The sequence below is a fragment of the Myotis davidii genome, unplaced genomic scaffold (assembly GCF_000327345.1).
Source record: "Myotis davidii unplaced genomic scaffold, ASM32734v1 scaffold1137, whole genome shotgun sequence".
In the NCBI taxonomy this organism is placed as follows: Eukaryota; Metazoa; Chordata; class Mammalia; order Chiroptera; family Vespertilionidae; genus Myotis; species Myotis davidii.
In genome coordinates, this window is record NW_006288443.1 from 485989 (window position 1) to 492407 (window position 6419).

At 43.9% G+C, this 6419-nt stretch overlaps 1 protein-coding gene across 5 annotated transcripts in view; it reads right to left on the minus strand.

Annotated features, from left to right (window-relative positions):
• SPOPL (speckle type POZ protein like) overlaps positions 1 to 6419 on the minus strand; it is a 52280-nt gene that overhangs the window by 28390 nt on the left and 17471 nt on the right. For 2 of the 5 annotated variants that reach the window (XM_015561756.1, XM_015561752.1), the window contains exon 1: positions 4704 to 4856. The gene's annotated coding sequence lies outside the window, so the exon portion shown is untranslated. Of the gene's footprint in view, positions 1 to 3298; positions 3309 to 4703; positions 4858 to 6419 lie in introns of those variants that run through there. The other 3 variants (XM_015561753.1, XM_015561755.1, XM_015561754.1) reach the window with 3 other exon arrangements.

Below are 6419 nucleotides of genomic sequence, written 5' to 3' on the forward strand. Positions count from 1 at the left end.
ACCCAATGAAATAACAGCGTAAAATGAGAAAACAAAGATTGAAGAAAGCCATCTGAAATATACATAGAATCATCTGGCTGGCTCAGTTGTTGAGTGTCAACCTATAAACCAGGAGGTCATGGTTCAATTCCCAGTCAGGGTACATGCTTGGGTTGTGGGCTCGATCTCCAGTAGGGTCTCTCATTGTGTTATTTCTTTCTCTCTTTTCCTTCCTCTCTCTGAAATCAATCAATCAATCAATATATTTGTACCATCATATATATATATGTATATGTATATATGTATGTATGTGTGTATACACACACACACACACATATATAACCATAAAGACATATAAAAGGTATGAAAACATTTTAAACTACAAATGAAGAAGGATGTTAAAAATGTGCACTAGAGTTGAAGCTGTGGCCTCGTGTAGCAGATGAACCTTGTTGAACCCTGCCCGATCTCTTGATATTGCTTAAACCTTTGTGCTTGTCCAAGGAGCCTATTACTTTAAAACTAGAGGCCCGCTGCACAAAATTCATACACGGGTGGGGGGGGTCCCTCAGCCTGGCCTACACCCTCTCCAATCCCTGTGGGATCGGGCCTAAACTGACAGTCAGACATTCCTCTCGCAATCCAGGACCAGTGGCTCCTAACCACTCACCTGCCTGCCTGCCTAATGACACCAACTGCCCTCCCCTGCAGGCCTGGTCGCCCCCAGCTGCCCTCCCGTATAGGCCTGGTCACCCCCAACTGCCCTCTCCTGCCAGCCTGATCTCCACCATAACTGCTTTCCCCTGCCGGCCTGATTGCCTCTAACTTCCTTTGCCTTGGCCCCTACCACCGTGGCTTTGTCCAGAAGGTAGTCAGACCTCTGGAAGATGGCCAGTCAACCTGGTCTAATTAGCATATTACCCTTTTATTAGTATAGATAGAAGATAGCTCCCAGTAGTCAAGTATATGCCAGTACTTGTCAATGTCCCAAATGGGAGGATGTAAGCACCTAGGTACAGGATGATTGGCAGCCATGCTCTCAAGAAGCAGCTTTTAAAAGTATGCAAATATGTATACAGTCTGTGGGACCCTGCTACCCACCAGAGACAGGTGATTTGGAGGTGTCCACTGGTGGCAATTGCAAAAATAAGGGCTCTAGATGCATATAAATGCTTTTTTTCTGGAGCAAGGCAGAGGGAGAACACCAAAAGATGTCCAGAGCCTATAATCCTTGAGAACAGCTATTTAGGACACTAGTCTTGTGCCAAGCATAAGGCCTGCCCCTCAGGTCACAGCTCCAAGTCAAGCAAAGAGGTCCTGCCTGGTCAGCAAAGCTGCTGGCTGTCCTATTTCCTTCAGACTCGGTTTTCTACTTTTAGCTGACAAAGCCATAAGTTCCCTAACAGCAGACCCAAATCCAATTCAACTATCTGGCAGCAAAGATACTTGGTTTTCCTGCCTAGCCCCAGGATGGTGAAACTGTGCTGGGGATAAAAATAGGAGTAGAAATATGAGTTGGACAGTTCTCTTAAGCACATTCATTCTATATAACAAAAGGCTAATTTGCAAATTGGCCAAACGACAGGTCACTATGACGTGCACTGACCATCAGGGGGCAAATGCTCAACGCAGGAGCTGCCCCCGGGTGGTCAGTGCACTCCCACAGGGGAAGTGCTGCTCAACCAGAAGCTGGGCTCATGGCTGGCGAGTGCAGCAGTGGTGGCGGGAGCCTCTCCTGCCTCCACTGCAGGCGGGCAGTAAGGAGCAAGGGGTCCCAGACTGTGAGAGGATGCAGGCTGAGCTGAGGAACCCCTTACCCCCCTAGTGCATGAATGTGGTGCACTGGGCCTCTAGTAGCTAATAAATATACTAAAAGAGTAATGATTCTCAGACTTACCAGTGAGAAACATGTGAAAGGGTCTTACGCAATACTTCTGCCAGTGACTCTGCACCATGACCAATTTCAAAACAATAAACCAAGAGAAGTGTTTGCAATGCATATAACACATAAAGAGTTCATCTCCCTAGTATATAAAGAATTCCTAAAAACTATAAAGAAAAAGTAGACTATAAAACACACAGAAAAAGAACCTGACTCATAATTAGACAACTATAAATTAAAACTAAATTAAGACACAATTTTTTAGCCTATCAGACAAGCAACAATCCAAAAGATTGGTGACAGTATAAGCACAGGCACTCTCATACATTTCTAGTGGGAACATAAATTTAAAGTTGTTTTAATAATTTCCCTTTTCACTTTTTATGGTGAAATTTCTGGCAAAATAGGAAGAAATGATAATGTATAGCTAATTTTATATAAAAATGCCGACAGAATATTTGATGTCCATGAAAACCATCCTATCTAATAAAGAGGGAATATGCTAATTGACCCTCACACCATTGCAAAGATGGCGGCACCCACAACCAATAAGGAGGGAATATGCTAATTGACTGCCATGCCCTCGAAGATGGCGGAGCCCACAACCAATAAGGAGGGAATATGCTAATTGATTGCCACACCCTCAAATATGGCGGTGCCCACAGACACAAGATGGTAGCGCCCAGTCTCCCTCCAGACACCCAGGGCCAGCCCGAGGGACGAACAAATGACTGAACAGCAGGCTGTGTGGGGCGACCAGGCTGGCGGGGGGGCCATGAGGGGCGGCCAGGCCGGCTGGGGGGGTGTGGTTGGGGGCAACCAGGACAGCAGGGGGTCAGTGAGGGGTGACTAGGCCGGCAGGGTTAGGGCAATTAGGAGCAACCTGGTCGACAGGGAGGGGGGCGGTGGGGGCAACCTGGCCAGCAGCGGGGGCCAGCTAGGGGTGACCAGGCCGGCACACAGAGGCAGTAAGAGGCGATCAGGCCAGTGGCGGGGGAGGGGGAGTGGCAATGAGGGGCGACCAGGCAGGCAGGCCGGTGAGCGACTAGGAGCCAGTGGTCCAGGATTGTGAGAGGGATGTTCGAATGCTGGTCTAGACCAGTAGTTGGACATCCCCTGAGAGGTCCTGGATTGGAGAGGGTGCAGGCTGGGCTGAGGGGCCCCCCCCCCCCCGCATGAATTTAGTGCACCGGGCCTCTAGTTTATATATAGTTCCTGACAACTAAGAATGATTTCAGAAACATTCATAAAAAGGTATTGAGATGAACAAGCAATTTATAAGAAAATAACTACAAAGGGAAGAAAAATCTTAACCTCATTTGTAATCATTGAAATACAAAAAGAACCCATACCATTTTTCACCAACCGTATCATCAAAGATTCTTTTAAATTGTCAATCCCTACAGTCAACAAAATTGCAGACATTACTGGTAAGACTTTTCTGCAGGACAATTTTACAATTCGTATCAACAAAAATTCTTTCTCAGAGTCATCCTAGAAATTTATCTTGGGAAAAATGTTACAACTGTGGGGAAAACATTGTTAGCTATAAACATAGTATATGTTGGGATATATTTATACACGAAGAACTATGAAACCACTAAGAGTGTATTGGCAGGGTAAATATGTAAGATATGCTATATATTTAAAAAATCAAAGGGTATGTATGCCTGAAAGGACCTCACTTTTAAGTAGAGATTGAGAGATGTTAGGTCAAAGAGGATGGTAAGTCAAAGAAAACTTTTATAAGACTCTAGTTAATTTAATACTAATAAAATACTTAAGTAATTTTAAAAACCTGAATAAAGAAGAAAAAGTTCTTTAATACCTGTGTAGGAGTTATTACCTTCCTAAGTGTAACTCACAAAATAATCTTATATAAGAAAAGGCTAATATGCAAATAGACCGAATGGCAGAATGACCAGTCGCTATGATGCACACTAACCACTGGGAGCATACACTCAATGCAGGAGCTGTCCGGGGCACGTGGAACATGGTGGGTGTCAGCAGCAGGTGGCAGAGTGTAGAAAATGGCAGGCGTTGGCTGCGGTGGGATGGTAGAGCAGGTGAGCGAGGGCAGCAGACCAAGGCGGGGAGCCGGTTGCTGTCATTGGGGAGGTTACTGAATTCTTTGTTCCTGCATGCCAAGGTCCCACCCAGCACTCACACCCACTGCTGGCAGTGGCCCCAATCCCTCCGCGCCATCAGCAGATGTGAGTGGGGCTAGTGCCATCAGTGCATGGGACCAGTGGCGGCAGGAGTGGGGCTGCAGGCAGACAGGGGACTAGGGGCTGCGAAAGGGGCAACGAGGATAGGCCGAGACCCGCCCCTGTGCTCACCACAGCCTTGCAGCCGACAGTTCCTTTCAAGGTGCATGAATTTGTGCACTGGGCCCCCAGTTCATATATAAAAGCAAACTAAATAAAAGGTAAAAAAATTTGTTTTCATTCCAGTTACTCCTTCAAATGATATAGTTGTGGGATGGAGATATGGAGAATGCTGGTGAGCAGACTGCATTGGTTAGCACTTACAAGACATTTTGTACCAACACTGTTTATTCTTCAGCAACTCTATGAGATGGGGTAGTAATAATCTCATCTTAACCATGAGAAAATTATTAGATTGGCTAGATAGCTTACTTTACACTTTAAGTAACCAGAAAGTAACTGAACACAAATTTATCTGGCTCCAAACTCTATACTCTTTCCACAGAATCATGCTAAACCTCCTGATATTATAGAGCCATTTTAAGCCCTTAAATATCTGGTGCTACTCTTAATTAACAGATGAGGATCAAGAAGAAAAATAGTTTAGACTAGAAAAATGAACTGTCCATGCTTACACTTAGATAATTAGAAGAAAAAGATGTCCCAATATTCATTTCAGTGCTATTTCCAGTATTCTAGTTTTTCCTTCTCTTCAAAAAGGAAAAAAAATAAGATAGTTGAATATCCACTACATTACAGATGCTCAAGACTTCCTATTTTTATTACTGTAGAAAAGCTTGCAGAAAGAGAGAGAACAACCAAAATAAGATCTAGAGCAGGGGTAGGAAAACTTTTTGACTCGAGGGCCAGAATGGGTTCTTAAACTGGATCGGAGGGCCAGAACAAAAGCATGGGCGGAGCGTTTGTGTGAACTAATATAAATTCAAAGTAAACATCATTACATAAAAGGGTATGGTCTCTTTTTTTTTTTAGTTTTACTCATTTCAAACGGGCTGGATCCGGCCTGTGGGCCGTAGTTTGCCCACAGCTGATCTAGAGAATATAAAACAAGCGATTTACACCAATGACCAATTAAATAAAGGATTCTTCCATGTAATTTTTTATTTTAACAAAATATTTGCATGTCAGAATTAATGTTCTATATGCACATCATAGACACATCCACAGCTACAGAAATTATAAAGTATTCAAATATTTAGAAAACATAATCATGTCAAACAACCATCTTTTCACCATCCTTGTGTATCCATCCCCGCCACTATCATCAAATCTTTTCCCCTACCAGAAGTTATCTGTATCCTAAATTTGTTACACCAATGAATTTCTTTACATGCTTATTTTTCTGTGAATCCTACACTGTAGAGAAGGAAGTTCACAGATATGTTATAAAGTATATGCACATGCACGTCACTAAAAATGGCAAAGTGGGGAATTCTAAAATTCCATCCTTCCACAAAAGCAATGAATAAGCTGACAGTAACTATCAGAATCATTTTTTTGGAACTCTGGAATTAAGTCAACAGTTACAATCTGGGTATTGCTTAATGAAGAATGCAGCTTCAGAATTTTAGGGGAAAACTGACATTTTAACATACTCACTTACCATGCCGCGCTCCCGAATTCGGCAGCAGTCATGAAGACATCAGCCTGGTGCAGGCTGCGGGTACCAGAGTGAACTACATATTAGACCTATTCGTAAAGAACTGTGTGGTTGTGTGCTTTGTCCAGTTTGGTAAGTCCCTAAAGATTCAGTTCAAGGTCTTAGCTTTGTTTCACCTTCCCTGGAGCTTCCCCAGGGGAGAATCATTTCTGGACAGCAGTATTTGTCAAAAGTATTTAAAGGTAAACGTATTAGCACAAACAGTAAGAGTTGGAACTAGCAATAGCCAAACAGGAAAGCCTGGAAAGAAAGAAGCTGAGAATATATTTGGGGAAAAGGGGATTTGAAAAGTTCCCATACTAGAAAAACTAGAAGGCTATGTGTATACCTGGGACCTAATACATGCTTGAAAAATATGTGAGAAGACCCTAAACCATCAACTTGGCTGACTATTAAAATGCCAAGCTAGCAGAAAATGAAGCCTAAGCTGTCAGTCAGACATCCTTAGCGCTGCTGCGGAGGTGGGAGAGGCTCCTGCCACTGCTGCTGTGCTCGCCATCATGAGCCCGGCTTCTGGCTAAGCAGTGCTCCCCCTGTGGGAGTGCACTGACCACCAGGGGGAAGCTCCTGCATTGAGCATCTGCCCCCTGGTGGTCAAGGCACATCATAGCGACCAGTTGTCTTTCAGTTTGGTCGATTTGCATATTAGGCTTTAATTATATAGCACTAG